Here is a 19686-nt window from a genome sequence, read left to right as displayed (position 1 = left end):
TGCCAGTGTGAGTCAAATATTTCAATGAGAGAAGAATATATGGCCTCCTCGGGGATTGAACCCAATTCTTTGGGTTCTGTCCAGGAGGCTCAAGAAGATGCACTAAGAGGCCTCCTTCTCCCACCCCCTTTACCCCCGACGCCCCGAAACCCCAGCTAGGGACGTGTGCTGTTCTAGCTTGCACAATATTTCATTCAGTGAGCTGTTCTCATTAGGGTATCTCAAGGGTTTGAGAGCCACCTGTTTAACCTTCAGTGATTTCTTTCTTGGGGTAAAATTTTGGATTCTAGCCTATGTAGGGATTCTAGTCCCTGTATAAAGTGGGAGTTTGTTTTTGGGTTGCCGTTCCCTCTATGGGGCATATCCACGAGTGAGGTGGTGTCCAGAGGAGGAGCTTCAGACAGGGCTGGGGTCAAGCTGCCTCTGGAGGGGAGCTGTCTGCTGAAGAGCTGGCTCCTGCGCAAGGAAGGGGGGGGGTGCAAGGGACTGCTGCAAAGGCATCCTGGAAAAAAAGAAAAAGGAAAAAAAAAAGTTTGCTTTTTGTTAGAATTCTGAGACTGGTGCTTAGATTCCCAAGTAAGGAGATATTGAGCTTTAAAGGAATGCGGCCTCTGCTGCGGAGTTGGTTGTGCACGTGTGTGCCTGAAGTGTACATGCTCCGTTACACACGTATGCGAGGATGCTTTGATTTTTAGGAGCTCTTTATTTTTGTCAAAGTAAACCAGGGGCTAGCCCTGCCAATGGAAAACAGTGTGCAGCAAGAACCTAACAACGTTACCCAGCTGCACTAAGAATAGAAATCAAGCCCCTGCTGGTATAATTAAGAAATCTTCACTTCCAGTCCCTGGGCTTTAGAGACCTGGATCACTAACTAATTCCAATTTAGAGAGCTTTTTTGATAAGAGCTTTTGTAAACTAGGAAATAAGCTGAGAATGAAAACTTTTCATTGCAAGTATTTCAGCTATACACACAGTCTGTTCAGTGTTGTTTAATGTTTGGTCTGTCCTGGAGGGAAATCGGATATATCAGCATTGAATTGAAGAAATACAGTGTGCTCATCCTCCTAAGGGTTTTGTAAAAAGGTGGCATTCATCCACGGTCTCCTATCTTGCATTCGGAGAAAATAGCAATTTCATTCATAAACGCGGGGAGCAGATAGGCCACGCGGTCTTCTGGCGGAATGACCTCCCGATTGCTCGGAGCTGTGAGTAAGGCAGGGGCAGGAGCTCAGCCTGGGCGCAGATGGAGGTTTGGGTGAAACTAATATCCTTCTTTCTGCAGCATGAACTCCGTGGTTGATTCTGATCTCATTTGTACTGGTTTTGCAGCTGAGTAGGAGCTGGAGTAGGGGAGCTGCTCTGACTGACATTGATGGGAGGGATTGAAGTCACACCTGTGTCGTCTTTTTCTTCAAATATGATTAACCCAGTAAAAATATATCTTCTGTCTAAATGGAAGCCAGTGTGTTAGAAATGGAAATTCTCAGAAGCTTGACTTGCCTCTTTTATACAGGTGGTTATTCTTCCTTTTTGTCTTCATTATAGCTCTGCTCTTTTTACTCATTTCTCTTCCTTTCTTGTTTTATATATTGCATATAATTTTTTTTAACTTGCTTCTTTCTGTCATTCTTCACCAGTTAGGGACTCTTTCTCCTGCTGTTTCTTTGAAATAGCATGCAAGTTCAGTGCTACTCCTGTGTGATTCAAACCTTGTAACCCACACATTCCGGTGGGTTTAAATACACTAGTGAGATCACCCACCCACTCGTCACTGATTATTTTATTCATCATAGTGTAACAGGTCAAATATCTGCCTCGTAAAAGTGTGCATCAAGAAACGTCGCAGCCGTGCCGTCCGGGAGATGGAACAGCGTATTCTATTTCTAAAGTTGCTGTTGACATCCAAATCACTCAATCTTTTCTATTTGCTTTCTCACCTAACATGCAAAAATGCTAATACCTACTAACAGTTGAAAGTTATGCAAATTTTGATATATTGGACCATGAGGTGAGATAATACTCATCAGAAATTCTTGCAAAAGAGACAGAATTTTTAAAAGGCTTGCCTCACATTTCTCTTATGTGGAGCATATAAGAGGGTGGGTTTTTTGTTTTGCTTTTTTTTTTTTTTCTTAGGTTCTAACAACAGTTGAGGCCATTTTAAAAATAAATCAGCAACTTAATGTTCACTCACCTTATTCTTTCGGTGAGGTCTTCCCTCTCTCTCACTGAATTCTTCTAACATGCCCCCCCTACATGTCCTCCAGGCATGGCCTGTGACTCCATGGCAAACCTTAGGGCTGTCTCTGTCACCCCCATTGCTTGTATCACTTTTGTGCAGTTTTTGAAAACAACAGTCAAAGAAGTAGGAGATCGTGATGGGAGTTTTGCGCTGTGCGGAGGTTTCTCAGCAGCATACTCCAGCTGATAGAAATCAGATTGGCCTTGCAGTCTGGGATGAGGGGAATTGCTGCTCATGAGTGTCCCTGGGGTGGGTGAGGCTTGCCTCCCTTCCTCCTTCCAAGACTTGGTGTTCCTTCTGAATTCTTCTTCCATCGTGGTAAGAATGCAGATACAGGGATATCCCTAAGAGAAGAGGGTTCCTACTTCTTAACAGACCTGGTGCTGCCACTGTCAAGAGGTGGAATACCAAACGGAGCGCACTGCTTTAGTGTAAGGGATTTATGTGAGTCTGACTTAATACAGTTGAACACAATACGGGAAAAAAATCTATTTTCTTCTTTTGGGTTCCTTTATCATTTAAGGAGCAACCAGTAAACTTGCACAGCTCCTTAAGCAGGCCTCTTATGAGATGGTAGAAGATTAAAGAAGGTGTTGCCCGGTGGATCTCTTAATACCCTGGTATTTGGTTTTAGACATGTATTGTTTGCACAGTCTCCTAGCTGTCGTGGCTGGTCTTACAGCTGTGCGCCCAACCAAATGACGGTCTGAAGAACTACGTTTGCTTTAAGCAACTTGTCTCAGAGGACCGTTTTCTCCCCTGCAGAAGAGCCACATGCCAGGCTGTGGTGGTACCTCCATCTCCCGGCTGCTCAAAGAGCACCTCACCCGTACGAGGGATCCCACACCCATCCCACCCCTGGGTTTCTCCTCTTGAACCTACTTTAAGAGACAGCTACACGTGGCGATGCCCGGGCCACGGCTGCCGGCTCAGCAGCAGCCGGAGGGCCAGCACCACCTCAGCGAGGATCCATCATGCAAACCGCCCTGCGGGAGGGCGGCGTTGGCCGGTGCTGCCCCCGGGCCCTGCCCTGTCCTGGAGCTCCTGCCGCAACCCGGGGGGGCTGCAGGGCTGATCAGGGCTGGTGACCTAGAGGCTTCAGAGCCTGTGACTGTTTCCCTGGGCATGGAGCCCCCCCGTGTGACACGGTTCTCCTCCCTAAAAATGCGTCTTCTGCAGGCATACTGCTGTATGCCTCCCATATCAAAGCTTGCATTGGTTTCTGACACTTTTTTGAATAATGGAAAATAGCTATGATTTTACTTGATGCCTTTTTTAAGGCTGGCTACTGCTTTCAAAAGTTACAACCCTGAGCATGTCTGAGGCTTGAAGGTTTTCTTTATTTCTTATTTATTTTAAGGAAGGGCAAGAATACAGTTTAAACAAACTTTTTTTTTAAACTGGCATGATGAAACTACTGAACTGCAATCAAACTGCAATAAAAATGTGAAATGCTGTCAGACGATATGAAGCTGGTGCAAATGAAAGCCAGAGATAAAGAGACAGAGTCCCAAAATTAATCCCAGGAAAAAGGCGGCTATTTGCTTTCAAAATACAGAAAGCGAGCTAACCTTAAAAGTACTCGGTGCAGAAAATCTCTACTCGCGTCTGCATTTAGCCAAAATCAAAATGCAGATTTATTTTTTTAATTTTTTTGGCAGTGCAAATACTAAGACCCCTTTGGGCTTAGTGGGCCCCAAGGAGCGGCGAAGCGGGCGAAGGAGCCACGGCGGTGCGGTGCCGCGCGGTGCGGTGCCGTGCTGTGTCGCGTCGCGGTGGCCGGCGTCAGCTCCGCCGCGGGGACTGTAGATGGAGCTCCACTCTGCGATTCCTCGCCGCCCGCGCCGCAGTGGAGCGGTCGTGCCGGCCTCCGCGCAGCGAGCCCTCCGTCCCTCGCGCCGCGCTTTCCCCTCGCACGTTCCGTTTATTTTAACGTATACCTCTGTGCAAAGCCTGTCTCCCGGTGGTTAGATACCCCGTTGATACGTGGCCTTCAAAGCGGGGGGGGAGAAAGGAGTGCAGCCTATTCCCATGACATCCGTGGGCTTTGCAGAGCCAAAAAAACCTTCTCGGGAACACCTAATCCTTGGGCCGGCTCCAAGCACCACAACCGCGCTGCACCGCTGACACGGGCCGCTTGGGACACTTGAGGGCTTTAGGTGTGTCTCTCTGAAGTCAGCCACAGCCAAGCATGAGGCAAATGTGCCCCGACCAAAGAAAATAAATTATGTGGACTCCAATTTTCAGCAGTTATGAAGTATTAAATTACACCTCTGAAGAATGCGCTGTGGGATTAACCCTTCGGACCCGAAGCCGAGTTTTGCCGCGGCTCTTCCTGGAGGGCTCACGCTGCGCGCGTTGCCCGCGTTTCAAAGGCGTGCGGGTCATTGATCGCGGGGCTGCAGCGCTAATTGAAATATGTGTCATAATTAACTGTTAGCACTAAAAAGGGAGAGAGGGAACAAGTGAGAGAGAGACCTGGTACCTGTGCGAGCAGATCTGCCGCTCCTCGGAGCGCTTGCCGCGAGGGCCCCGTGTGCCGCAGTGGAGCGAAATAACGCTGTAAAGTTTTAGAATCCCTTTTGGAACCATGAAGGCAACTTGCAGCACTTAATTAGTATGCGCTTTAGCGCAATTAGCACGGCCCCTGTGGCTGCCTCTTCATGCAGGTTTGGAGAAGTGGTCGAGAGCCAATGGAATTCAGCAAAATTTGTTACTAAAAAGCTCCTGAAAAGGCATTAGCTCTTGGTAAGAGATACGAAAAGGACATCCTGCCCTACCTCCCTCAAGTATTTCTGGTTCCCCACAACCATCTGTAGCATCAAATATCTAGTACATTATGTTGCTGAAACTTAAAGTGTAAACCCCACAGTGGAAAAACAAACCGCTCATTTTTATGTGGATTTTTAAAGGTATTTTATTAACCAAATGATTGGCCTGTGGAAACTATAATAAATAAATAGATAATGATGCAAAAGGAGGCTTATGGATTTATTCACCGCCTCTCCTCCTATTGCATTAATTAAAGTTTGGAGTCTTCTTGCAAGCCGATTTGAAACCAAGTTTTGTAATCGCCCTAGAAAGCTGTCCCTTAGGTAAGCCCCCTGAAGCTGATAAACCCATAGTGCTATCCCCCGATGTATGCTGTTTTCCCATAGATGAAATCAGAATATTTGCAATTGTTATGTGTGTGTGTATGTGTATATATATATATATATATGTTTAATGTGGGCACTAGCATGCAGCATGGGACCTGCAGCGTCTCTGTGCCGTCTTGGGCTTGCAGCACGCCTGAATGTGTTGTTAAACTGCTTTGGGGCCTTGTATGCCTCTTTGAAGTGACATATTTGCGTGGGTTAGGTTAGAGATGAGTATCTCTTTGGCCTATTTGAGAATGTCTTTCCAAACTTCTTTATTTCTCCTTTCCCTGCCCCAAAGACACAATAGATTTCAAGTAAAAGCTGATTTTCCACCTCTTTATTTTTAGAAAGGTTTTGACTAAAGAACAGGCCTGGTGCTTGAGGGGAGGGGCAGCTCCAAGCATCAGGAGAAGATAAGGCACAAGGGATGTTATTTAAAAAAATAAAAAATAAAAAAAAAAATAAAAAAAACTGTTTACATCTTTTGCAAATGGACTTTCAAGTAAAGATGCATTTCTTCTACAGTAGTATCTCCTGTTCTTTAAAGTCTGCTGCAGAAGGACAGAGGGAGAATGAATCGGGAAATGCGTGTGCGTGGCGGGGGGGGGTGTGTGTCTTTTTTAGGTACTTTTTTTTTTTTTTTTTTTAATGCTCCTTTTGGTAGCTTGACAGTTTTCCAGGGGTTTCCAAAAACATTTCCAGTATCCTGACTGCTACTTTTTACACCAATGCGTGTTAAGAGTGAAAGCTGTGATACTGGAGTAACAACGTGCAAAATGCGAATCTGTCTCTTCTGTGCACACAAGCAAATGTTCACCAGGAGTAAACGTCTGGCTTCATGGGTTTATAAGTAGGCTATTAAAAATTCTTAGCTAAAACTTGGTAGACAAATTGTCCAAAGGTTATTGATGAGGGCTTTTATAAAACGCATGGGTTTTTCTTAATAATTCGTACTCCAGGTTTGCCTGACCAGCGTGGACCCTGTTCTGGGAGCCTGCCTCACACGAGCAGAGCCCACACCAGCATTTCTGCCTTGGTGACGGGAGGCTCTGGGCCGGTGCGGGAGATCTCCCAGGCAGAGCCCGACGCCAGATCCACGCTCTCGGCAGGACCGTGCCAGCACGCGCTCCCACCGTGCTGCCTGTGAACCTCGCAGCGCTCCGCTGCCCAGCAGAGGCTTGTGTAGGGATCACCGCTGGTGGCATCTCTAGTGATACCACCAGCAAACATCACTGTGATGGAAGGAGCCCATTAGAAAGCTCAGAATTAAGGCTAAAAAAGTCTTGACTGGAGTGCTATGCTGGAGCTGTGTGAATTTGCCTTTTTCTTCCCTCCTCTTCTTCCTCCAGCCCTCAAGAGTATGAGCTAAGCCTGTATCAGCCCAGATTTTTAGCCTTAACTCTCAATCTATTTCCTTTTGTGGGTTTAAGTCAGACTCTCACTGTTACTTATATGTCATTTTTGTGGTTGAATTATTTCTCTTCTTGTGCTCATAAAACTCAGACATCTAAGATGACGTGCGCCTTGAAGTCAGGCCTTTGTTTATACCTCCAAAACCCATCAAATTGGAATTTATCCTTGAAGACCCAGAAATTGTAGGAATTTTGACTTGTTATATTTTATTGCAGCAAGGCAGAAAGCTACATGCTAGCTGGAAGCAATTTGTATAACACTGTTGTAGTCTGTTCTTTTTCTAGGTAGCTGTCAGGTAAGAGTTTTCTTTTTTTCTCACCTGCCTCTTCACTGGTATGTGACATCCAGTTGACATCCAAAAAGTGACAGCAGAGTGATCATTGCTTTTAGGATCAAACATAAAGCATTTCTGGCACATATGAAAATCAGGCTTTTTGTCTGCTTAAGAGAAAAGAGGATTTGAAAAGTATGGAGAAGAGCTGTGCAGCAGAGCTTTAGCGCAGATTAGAATAGCAGAGCGTTTTGGCACGTTGGGCTCTGGACCAGCCTATTGCTGAGATGAGGCCTGATGAAAAACATGGGTCTAGGTTCTGTTCCTTGCATCCCCAATTTGATGATGTTTAGGACTCTGGCTTGGTTCCAGATTTAGGGTAAGCAAGTATTCCCCTGTTCTGGTCATGAAGACCTTGTACATATGAAGCATATGTACTCCTAGTGTATGTATTTAAGAGGCTCAGATGAGGTTTTTCTGAAGCTTTCTTGAGCTCCACTTTTGAAGCCAATCAAGCTTTCTGGTAAACTTTAGAGTCAAGTGGAAAGTGAGAAAACTGGATTGTAATCAGAGAAACGGCAACAAACGCGTGAGCTGGGAGGTAAGGGGAAAGGTGCCTCCTGTGACTTATTAGAATCCAAAATAGCACTGAGGATATTCTCTCCCCCATTCTGGAGTAACCAGATCCAAGTGGTTTCTTTCCTCTGTTCCCTTTGTAAAGTAGCTACAAGGAAAATTACAGAGAAGCCTCAGCCAGAAAATCCATCTGGTGTGAGAAGAAAGGGCCAAAGTACAGCTCTGAGCATTCGGAGGCTGCCTTCTGTCCTGCCTACACCACGTCTCCTGCCTCCACCAACTGTCCGCTGAAGGAGCCTCTCGTTCCCTCTGACTCTCCGCAGCCACGTCACTGTAGCACCTTCGCTATCCTGACCCAAAGTAAATCTGCCTTCAGATCCTGAAGGATTTAATGTGGCATTTTCTGCTCTTGCGTAGGTGGTGTTCTCGCTTCACTCCCCAGGTTTCTCCCGCTCCTGGTGCATTGCGTGCGGCCCCGGGTCCATGCCTCTACGATGGCCAGGCAGCGAGGAGCCGTGAGGCCTCTCTGTAACCAGTGTGATTATTAATAATAGCAGGGACGGATGGGGACAGGTCTAGGAGAAACACTGGTTCCTTTCTGCCTGACTGCGGGCATGTTTGGTCAAGACCAGGGAGAAGATGGATGCGCATGAGGCTGTGTTATTTTTGGGTAGTGCCTCTGAGAAAGTCCAGGGGTCGGAGAAACTCCACGGCAGAGCTGTTCAGACAACTGATGTTCAGGTTCATGGATGGTTCCAAAAATTTTTCCCTGAATCTCCTCCAAAAGATTAAGTACTCACTTTGGTTCACAATTTTCAACCAACTTTAAAGTTGGGGGGGGGAAAGTAGTTTGGGGTTGAATTTCATGTTCAAACTGAAAGAAAACATCCAATTGAATGCCATACTTTTTTCTTCAGAAAAGCACAAAGCAAGTTAACAATTCCAGAATGAGAAGTTATTTAAAGTGGAGAGATTGTTTTGAACCTCTAAAGCTGAAGAGTTTCCTGCTTTGTAGAACATAATTTTCTGTGCATGTGTATTTATTCAAAGGCAGACAAGTTCACAAAATGTAAGTTTTGCAAAGTCGTCTTTCCGCCCCCGAGGGGCAGGGTTTGGTGTTGCCCACCTCTAGTCTCTGGTTTTAGCCGAAATGTTTGCAGGGAGCAGAGCAAAGCAACTGTGGAGGCAGTGGAGCTCTTGGGGCTTCCTGGGCTTCCTGGGGAGCTCCGGGGGGGAGCCTGGCCGCCCAGGCAGCACTGGTGGGCTGGAGCGCTCTACCAGCATCCTGGTGGAGAGGTCCCTTGGGCAGGAGCAATCTGGGCTTTCAGTAAGGCATGGGTTTGAAAGAAAAGAATTATTTTGACAAGAAAAAAAAAATGATTGAACTCTGAACTAAAATGGTGAAAAGCACCGGAGGAGTGTGAGGGATGGATGGGTGGCTGAGAAAGGAACTCCTCCTTGGGGAACGAGCTGATACAAATCTAGGATTTTTTTTTTTTCCAAAAAATTAACTTCTACAGTAGTTTCCTGGGGTTTTGATGAATCCCCCCCATGCCTGGGATCATAGCAACCTAACGTGACGGGTGGGAAAATAAAAATGACCACTGCCCCAGCCCACCCCCTGCAGTGGCAGTCGCCTCCTATAATTAAATAGTTACAAAAAGCTGCTTTCAGGCAGTTTCAGGGCAGCAGCAAAAACCGTGCTCAAAGGTAGGATCAGGCACAGCTGCAACAACATGTCCCTGAGGGTATCTAGTGCACATGGAGTAGAAGTTAAGGGATGTGCCTAGAAATAGCTTAAACCTCTCCTTTTGCGTTTTGGTGATCCAGCTGGGAAGGAGACTATTCTAACTTTTACATGGCCAAAAATGCATCCATAAGTTGCAGTGGGATCACCCGTATGCTTTTTCTTCTTGCATTTTTTTTTTCTCCCGTCTCACTGACAAAAGGTGCTTGTGTTGGAGTCACGCCGTAGCTGGTGGCCCATGCTCTGGGATGGGCCCTGTGCTTTGCGCTCTGCGCCGCACGGTCCCGCAGCTGTGCAAGGCGATGGCTCTGCACCGGAGGCTCCACGCTCACCGTCCCGGGGCAATGAAAGACGCCGGCTACGGGGAGCGCAGCCCATGGCTGGTGTGCCCAACTCGTGCGCTACTGCTCAGTAGGTGATAACCACGAGTAGAAGAGGAGCTAGTGCTTGCTGCAAGCAGAAGACCCAAGGTTTTGTGCATCAGGTGGAAAACTATCTGAGGATCCATATAGGTGTTTAATCCTCAGGCCGGGTGAAACACACCTCGCACCGCTAATTCCTCTGCCTTGCTCCAGCATCTCGCTTCCCGTGCGCAAACGCAACGCGGGGCGTAAGCCCCGTATTGCTGTCGGGACCTCTTCTCTGCCCTGCAGATCTGTTAAGGGTTGGCTCCAGCATGGCTATTTTTGAGTTAAAACAACACTGAAGAAGCAGCTAGACTCAAGAAGTGCAACATGTGCCCAACAAGTCGCGGAAGACGGCAGCAGCCTCTCCTGCTGGCCCCCGCAGCACGTCCCGGCAGCGCGCCCGCCGCAGTGTCCGGCTCTGGGTTCAGCCGGCACCGGGCCGGTCGTGCAGGAACGCGAACGCCTCTCGCTCTGCCTGCGGCGCCGAGCGCGGCTCCTCGCGGTACCTCGTGCGCCGGCTTCTCCCGCAGTGCGGAGCCCTAACCCCCTGCAGCGACAGCAGGTCTCACTTGAAACGGTTTCAGCGGCGCAGATGACACGGAGAATCAGGCGGCTGACATTTGCAGGGAGACTGAAATGATTCACTCTGCGCTGAGATGCACCAGGCGGGGAGACCCCCACTGCTGTTGCTGTTGGTGCTAATAATTTTTTTACCGTCCTAAATACTGCGGAATATTGTATCCCTTCGGAAGATTGATTATAGTTTGAAAAACAGCTCCTTGGCCTTTTCGGTGAGGCTGTAGTGGTGCCCTTGATCTGGAGGCATCTATGTGATCCGGATAATGGTTATTTTGCTCGCCCTGTGCTAAGGGAGAAGTCAGCCGAAGGTGGATGATCTTTCCGACGGAGACGTGTATTTAGCGCCGGGCGGGTTTGCGCCAGCGAGGTGCACTTGCTAAAACGAGCTCCCGCGAGCACCGCTGGCGGCCGTGTCTCCCGCCCGCGGCGCTGGGGCTCTCCAAAGCTGGCCTGCCCCTTCCTCGCCCCGCCGCCGCTGCCTCCGCTCCGGGCTGGAAGCCTCCGGCCCCCGGCGGTGCGGCGGGAGGTGTCGCCACCCCGGGAGCCCGCTCTCCCTCGACCCTGGCCGGGAAGGCTCGCCGGCTACACCAATTCCTGTGCTGCAGACACCGAGAGGATTTTACTAGTTGTGCATTTCTGGATTATTTATTTTTTTTTCCATGGATGCGAGGAAGAGAGTGTCACACGCTTTTAAAGGGTGGTGGATGAGGTGAAAAGTTTTAGCAGCAAATATACAAGGTGAAAACAGGAAAAATCTTCCTACTGGTTTTCTAGAAAGTATCAATACCTTCTCTGTCTCTCTCTCTCCTCTGAGTTGTATTGAATAAGATCAAGCTAATGAACAGCTGATTTGCTTCTCGGGTGCTGTACATCCCCATTGCAAGGCTATGGTTTCCCAAGGCCCAAAGAGCGCGGGGAGGATGGTGAAGGTGAGGTTAGCTGTGCGGCCGCCGCTGCGGAGGAGAGAGGTTTGCTCTGTAAATGCCGCTATCTTTTTCTTCTCCTCGGAGCTGTAGTGCGCATGATTATAAAATGTGACCACAATCGATGCACAGCTTATGCCAAAAGAACCTAAATGCTACCAACAAATATGTCGAGAAAGCAAAAGTTAATGTTGTATTCACTTTGGGAAGTAAATACACATTGCAATCCATGGGTTGCCTTTTCTCGTTTACCTCCGTGCCTTCCCGCCTGTTTCTCTGCAGTGTTTCCAGAACAAGTGTTACACGCAGCCTGGAACCTGGACCAGTGCTTATTTTGGGGGACGGCTGGCTGCAGGATCAGAGGTGGTAATTCTTTACCCGAAATTTCATCCAGTGGGCTCTTCGCACACGAGAAACAAACCGAAGTGCAGAAGTGTTCTGTTGTATATTATTTTTTCTGTTTGCTTGTTTGGGGTTTTTAGTGGAAGGAAATTTAGTTGCGCTTAATAGATATCTTTAATATCCCTATACCTGAAGTTAAACTATATACGGCAGTGCAAGGTGGTGGGGTGCCGCATACGGCTGTTGCGTGAATGGGCAGCTCTTGGCTCGCTGCCCGCGCTTTGCAAGGAGAAACGTGGAAGTTTTGTACAGCTCTAGCCATCGGCCGCCTGCCCCACGCCGGCGAGTCTCGCGGCATGAGCGAGCCCCGCCGGGGCTCTTGCGGGCATGAAGATCGCCCCCGGAACGGCCCTTTTCTCCGAGGGCCGAGGGGAAAACCATGCCCATGCCGTGCTGTATTTAAAAGCAGAGCTTGTACCGCATCAGTTTTTCAAGAACAGATCTCATTTAAAAAAGACAGAGTTTCTTTAAGGTTTCTTTAACCCCATTAACACAGCTGTTAAGAACATAACCACCAGACTGTGTTTATTTTTTGTGGGAATTCTTGGCAATCACTCAAGGGATGCTATTTCCCCCACTTATTGCTTCTCCTTCCACTAGAGGCAGAAATTCAGCTTTTTCTTTGTCGATGAGAGTAGGAAAGCTGCCATCAGCACTTTCCACCAAAGTCTGTCAGAGGGGTAGCAAAAATAACCAGTGTGTGCTTACTGGCTACTTCACGTTAACAGACGGCTGCGTCCTCTGGTCCTTATCACTTAATAGAGTGTTTTTTCCTGAGAGAATGGGCAAATTTGACTTTTAGGCTCTGAGCCTCGAGATGCATCTGATCGTTGATGCCAGTTACTGTCTGACTGTGTCCACCTCTCGCAATGCATTAAGTTGTGCCATAAAATATTGATGCAAACAGTAATGTGACTTTTCCCCAACCCCCCACCCCCATTTCCTGGAATTTTGAATGAGAATTCTGCAGGTCTTTAGCTGAATTGTCAGTGGCTCCTCGCATGCATCTCAACCGACTCAAAATTATATAAAAACCATGCGTCTGCTTCTCTCTGTTAAGAAAAGGATATACACAAAAAGTAGAACAATGTAGCTTTTTAATCAATAAGAATCTTTTTAGCTATTTTTATGTACATAGAAGTTAGCGTTTTAAATCTCTTAATACTCTCCTTCACCTCGACAGCCTCATCTTTCACCTATTGTGACTCTAGTCACTGTGTAAGCCACAGTTGGAAACAAGAGAATTTATTCTTTTTTTTCCTTGCTTTACCTTTTAAAGCACTGTGTATTGGGTGGACAGTAGCATTATACTGCAAAGGTCTTAAGAAATATTTTGATAGATGAATTTTATGTTTTTAACACAAAAAGTGTTTGTTTATTTCTGTACTTTGGACAATACTGTCTCGCTAAAAGGAGAGAACCAGCTCTAATAATGGACGGTTGACAAGTAAGCTCAGTAAAAAATAGTGAGCACTTTTGAATTTTAGGCACCTAAGGACAATTATTATTAAAGATGGTCTTAAGTCTGATCTAACGTAGGTCACTTGTTTTCTGTTAATGTTCTGGCATCAAAGAGGGCAAAACAATCCCACCCTTACAAAATGCTGTGACAAAACTGTTTATTAAGGATAAGTTTTTTGAATGCTTATGGGTAGAAAATTGCAAGAGCAATCAGAACTTAATTTCATCTTTATTTCCAGCATTTTATGTGTTCTTAAGCTAGCTGTCTAGTTTTCTAAATATTTAGATTTGTCTTTAACTCAGAAAAGAAACGGGACTGTGAAAAAGAGGGTTTGAGCCCCACGACACCGAACTTTGGCGTTCGCAATCAGGTGTTGAGAATATGGTTTTTCCCCCGTGCGCCGCTGCCTTCATTAGTAAGTATGGATTTAGGACTGCTGTGAAAGGTTAGGCTAAACTGTCTATTGCAGTTCAGCAGCTTGAACAACCTTAGGAAATGAAAGTCTTTTAACCTTAGTACAGCAGTGATATGACTTGACGGGGCTGCTATCACCTTATAATAACGCCCCGGCACGTGCAGTAAGTTGTCCATAGGCCGTTGTTTCCCGCAGCGCTGATGGCTCGCAGTGACGCAGCCCAATGGGCAATCTTGAGAGAAACTGCCCGAGATCTTAAAAAGGGCCCGTCAATTAATTTGTTCCATCCCTGCAGGTCAGGAGAAAGACAAAATCACTGCTGTTTGCAGCTGATCGTCTCATATTAAATATAATTATTTTAAGCATTCAGCCACGTTTTCCATGCAGCGGATGCGGCCAGGCCACACGCTCTCCCTTGGCAGTGTTCGGGGTCAGACACGTGAACTCCACGGTGCATTGCAACTTTGCACCTGTGGCTTGTAGGCAGAAAGCGCCTTGCACTTCTTCAGCGATTTTGTATTACGGGATCCTATGCGTACCTCTGATCCCATGCCGGTCTGTTCTCCTCCTGGTATTTTTCTTGCTGTCTTGCCATTTATCTCCTGGCCGCTTTGTGCACGGTTCCTGGTGGCGTTGTGATGGCTGGCGTTTTATGTCCACGCAGTTCTGGCGTTCCCTTACCATATGGTCATCCTGATGTTACCATTTGCCTCAATCATCCTTTTTGTAGCTGCTTGAACATCTTAATTGATCTCATGAGCTATGTTAAAGATTTATAGCAGACGTCAGTGCAGTTCATTTCACGAGCACGTAGCGGTGCCTTTCCGTCTGATTGGACCTCCACACCCCTCTCGCATAAAAACGTGCACACAACATGCTCTTCTGTCTCTGTGGTAAAATAATGGTCTTGAAGGATATTAGAAACTTCGTGCACCTCTACCACGGCCAAGAGGCTAAGCTGTGGACTCCCATTTGTTGCTAATATGATGTTCTCCATCCTCTCTTAAAACAATACCTTGAATTCAAGAACTCTTCCCTTTTTCCCTTGTAAAGGAGATGGTAAAACTTTTCAGAGTAGAATGCAAAACCATGCATTGATAATATTGTTAAGCTGAAATGCATATATCAGAATGGCAATGGTGCCAGGAACAGCTTTTGGCCAGGCCTGTGTTTCTTAGTATATGCGATAGAGGCATGTGCAATTAATGATGTTGGCAAAAGGAACGCTGTAGGAAGAGCACACAAAATAGGAGGTTTGATGGTTTCCGCAAAACTCTGTGCCCATCTTTTCATGCAGAAAATGAGTAAACCATTGCTCTACATGTGATCAGAGCATAACGTAGCACTATGTGATGGAGTTTGTCAGAGAGCGTTCAGAAGATGCTGTATATTAGAAAATAAATTTGTCCAAGAGAAAAGAAAATGTATCTAAGGGTAGATGGGAAGTATCCTTGATGCCATTAGAGGGTTTTTGTTGTGTGTAGCTGAGAGCCAGATTTGTCCCATCAAGCCTTTTTTTTTCCTCTACGTTCAAATATCCAACTATGGCATAATCATGAAAATCACCTTTGGATAGAGGCCCCTTTCTCAGGATTTTAGTATTAGCTGTAGCCTGTAGGACTTCCTTTTTCACCTGTGCAATGGCCCTTTTGAGCAAAAACGATCCTTAACTGCCTTCAGCTTCAGCTTTGATGGGAAGGGTGAGTGGCGATGGGATATGCGGACGAGCAGGGCCTCTGTGTGCCCTCCTCGTCTGACCAGCTCAGGGGCAGCAAGAGCGTCCTCTGCGTGTTCGGGGGAAAGGATGGGTGCACCCAAGTGCTGACCTACCTATCCCTCTCCTCATCCCCTCCCTTGGCTTTTGCTCTCTTGTTGCTCTGGCTAGAGATTTTCTGCATCTTGCCCCTTGTGGTACATAGGGGAAATTGGCTGCTTTTAATACTAATTGGCTTCTCCCACTGCTGTCTTGTATCTTTGAGCGCAGTTGCTGCCATGTATCTAGCCTGAAAAGGCACGAGTGAGCAGGCGCTTCTGCTTAACGTGGCCAAAGGGCTGCTTAGAGGTGACAACCACATGGTCAAGGTTTGCTCCGTCCTCCAGTGTACCCCGTCTTCAGTTGACAGTTACCTAACAGTAGCTCACTTCTAATAATCTGTGATATCTGAAATGGACTGAATCGTTTCTATTCAGATCAAAGGCTTGAAAACACTTGGGTCCCATTTGGGCACTGGATGAGTCTCTCCACGATCCTGTGCTTCAGCTTTGTCATTTGTGTAATAGAATAATACTCCATTTATCAAAGGAATTATAAATAAATTTAAACTCGATTCTAACTTCAGTGAGTTCTAATTAATCTTCCTAGTGTATTTGAATAGCCGTATAAAAACTATACAGCTATATCAGTGTCCCCCCCCCCCCCAGCATGGTTTGGGTCTTTAGTCTCAGACCTACATATAGGATGGTCACAGCTCATGAAAACGATTGGAAAGAATCAGATCTCTTCTTCTTCTGGGGAGTACAGAGTAGTCTCTCCCTTATTTTTGCGATACACCTTCAGATTCTGCACCACTCCCAAATTACTTCCATTCTTAGATGTTTGCAGAGTTGAACAATGAGAATGAAATTATTGGGCCGGTTGGAAGGCCAGTAAGATCAGATGTTTCTTGACTCTAAGAAAGCCAAGATATCACCTGTGATTCTTGGATCCTGCTCCTCCTCATCTCCCCAGAACTTAGGTGCTGTAGCCAGATAACTTTGCACAGTGTGTGGCCCTTCTTTCAGGGACACAAAGGGTGCACATATTTCCTGCATAGTAACATAGGAAAAGGGTCCAGTCTAACCCTAATAAATCATAGGAAAGTGTTTCATGGGTGACCAAAGTTGTTTTATATAGTCCTCTCTTCCACTTGGAAGATACTGGAGGAAGAATCTTCCTGGGTTTTCTGTCAAAATAAAATGCAAAAAGTAATTATATAAAAAGTAAACAAATCCAACTTCAAGAGTGTCAATAAACTCACAGCAGAATCAATGCAATAAATTTGCATGTTCACCCTGGCAATAAACTGCGATTGTGTATTGCCCGTCATTTTAGCCTCATGCATGCAAACTGCATGGGAGACTGGCAGCCTGGAAACAGAGTGAACCTTAGCACCAGGCCTGTGTTTGTACATAGCACTGAAACAGCTGGTTTGGATTTTTAAAATTCTATTTTTATTAGAACACTGACTCTTGTTTATCGTTATTGATTTTATTGGGTTATTATTGACTGACTGCACCCCATGGGCCTATTAGTGAAGTGCTAGTAAAGCATTAAAGGAAGACTTGGGCTTTTCAGTGCTTTGTACTTACAACACTTGCTTTTATCAGTGATTTTTAGCCAGCTGCCTAACTACAAACATGGGTAGTTTCACCCACCAGAGATTGCAAAGGGGACGAGACAGAAAGAATTTGTTTCTGTTCTTCTGTAAGTTGAAAAATGCAACATTTTAAGGGTTATTTACTGTTTTGTCGGACTAATTTTGAGTCTCTGAGAATTGTGTGCATCTTTCTAATATAGCTAAGACTGCTGGCTAATATTAGAAATACAGCAAACTCGTCAGTCTTGCTCACAAAAGAAAATAAAAATAAAATGCTATTACTTTGTGCTAGTTGATATTTCCAGGCGGAAAGAGAAAATTATTTTCTTGTTTGAATGAACCAAATGATACCTGATGGTCAGCTAAAGTTGACATGAGCGTTGGGTGGACTCTGTGGCTGGTTGTACTTTAGCACCTGTAGGCGCCTCCGGAGGTTTTAGGTACGGTTGCTTGCTCTCTCTTCCTAGGTGGTCTGTCTTTCCTTGCCACTGTACTCTTCTGATGGTCCTACCACTCCAGATCATCTTTTGCCTTTCCTTTTGGCAGATTCTTCTCTTTCCTGCTCTGCAGAAATGAAGGTATCTCCTTCTTCTTTATATCTTAGTCAAGGGTTGTGGGCTGAACTCTGTGATCTCCGTTCATCAGCCAGGGATCGGGGTAAGCAGCACTAAGCAAACACAGTCAAAGTCGTTGTTGCATTTATGAAGATTAACAAATGAATAGGAATGACCAACAAAATTAGGGAAAATGGATTATGCATGTGGAGGACATGCAGAGGACAGCTGACCAAGTTGTAAGAATGTCAAGGTTTTCTTCCTGTTGCATGAGGAAAAAAAGGAAGGAGAGTTGAAGAGCAGCAGGGAGGCCAGAAGAAATGGAGCAGGTAGGACAGGAGCTGTAGGAAGTGGCAGAAGTGTCCTGGCAGCAGAGCAGGATGCATGCTCATAGTCCAGCTGAAGAAAGAAGAATTTAAATAAAACCTTTGTGCTTCCAAAACTACGAGCAGACAGAGGGATGGGAATGGCAGAGAGGCCTCTTTCCTATTAATGGTAGCAATCTGCTGCTCCCGAGCGCTGGGAAAATCTGTTGGGGAATAACAGCAACGGGAGGAAAATGAGAGACTTCTGATGCTGTGCAAGAGCAAGAAAGTCACCGTATATTAATTATGAAAGTAATATTTTCTCTGTCAAACCTCCTGCTGTGAGCAGCGATGGCTTTCCCCCCTGCAAGCCATCACTGCTAAAGTGAAAACAGTGACAGAGAGATGACTCTGCGATGTAACGCCCATCTGAACTAACGGGCGAACTTTATTCTGCCTGTGAACAATACATTTTGGGGGGGAATTGTAAGAAAATAACTTCTGGCATTAGATGGACAGAAAACCACAGGCATGTGAACCATAGCAGTGGTCAGATGTCAATCAGTTTTGAAACTGCAGCTTAACGAAGTTTATTGCATTGCCTCTCTCCATGGGTAGGTAAATAACTCGCAAAGGGGGTATTTATGTGCCTTTACTGCGAAGCCCGAAGGCTGAAAGAACACTGTGTTCAGAAGAGCAAAGTGGTGCTGAAAATCGTTTAGGTTTCTGAATTATATGCAGCAGAAAAACATGCATTATAACTGCAGATCAAAAGTAAGTTTGTTTTAAAAAATGATCTTAATGCAGGTTCAGTTCACAAAGGATGTCGTTTCCCACTTGCAGCCAATCTAACGTGTGAATGCGTCATTAAATGCAGGAAGTACGCTGGTAACTTGGTTCAGATATGAAGACTATTTTATTTTAAAAGCAGTCTAATTTTGTCTTTGAATTTCATGATGGGTGCAGTAGATAGCAGCCAGGCATCAACAGTTACTATTTAATTTGCTGGTACAATCAAACAGCTAAACACTCTTACAATTGACTGTGCCCACAATTTTGTGCTTGACTGCAGGTGCAAAATCGCGGATGCAAAATTAGAGCACGACTTGATGATCATTTAAAAATTTAGTCCATTACCGTCTGAAAGCCTTTAACTTCTATCTGTCGTGTAGAATATCATATTTTGTTTTGTTGCAGAATTGGAGTTGTTCACTAAAATTCACTCTCAGGAACAAATAATCTACCTGCAAACAGATGGCATGTTTATAGTCTAAGACTGAATGGCAGATACAAAGTTATATTACTTTAAACTATTTTTACAGCTTTTGACAACTATCTACCTTCCCTAAAAACCAGCAAATCAACTGCTTGTCCTACTTATGTCAGATGAGCCGGTGGGTTCATATATTTTTAAGTACTTTTATTTATTTTTTTCTTAATAATAGCTGTCCTTGGTAGCTGTGAATATGAATATTATGTCGATGGGATGTTATATTTTCTATTTGACAAAATACCTTTGTTACTCTCTTAACAAATCTTTTGATGATGGTATTAAATACAGTATCTAAACCTGGTTCAGTAGCAGTAGTATTACACAAAGGTCATTGACTTGTATGCAGTATTAAACCCTTAAACTTCCAACAAAGTATACAAAAATAACTTATTTGTATTTGGCCAAATTCAGAAAAGCCATACTCATGTGCTAGCCAAACAATACAGCTCAGTGCCTGCTTCCTAATAATAATAATAAGCACTGCAGTCTTACTGTAGATGAATGTCAAATAATCTGACTAACCACAGATTAAGAAGTCCAGTATAATTTAGAGCAGCTAATTAATTATTTCTGGATAGTGGTATGCAGGATTTCCTAACTAACCCATTTCAGTAAACTACT

General features: G+C 45.4%; 1 long non-coding RNA gene across 1 annotated transcript in view; it reads left to right on the top strand.

Moving 5' to 3' along the window:
* LOC106487034 (uncharacterized) overlaps positions 1 to 19686 on the top strand; it is a 204872-nt gene that overhangs the window by 137271 nt on the left and 47915 nt on the right. The gene's annotated exons all lie outside the window — the stretch shown is intronic.

This window comes from Apteryx mantelli, chromosome 6, assembly GCF_036417845.1.
Source record: "Apteryx mantelli isolate bAptMan1 chromosome 6, bAptMan1.hap1, whole genome shotgun sequence".
Lineage (NCBI taxonomy): Eukaryota > Metazoa > Chordata > Aves > Apterygiformes > Apterygidae > Apteryx > Apteryx mantelli.
The sequence above is the reverse complement of the archived record's forward strand: the minus strand, read 5'-3'. Positions and strand labels throughout refer to the sequence as shown.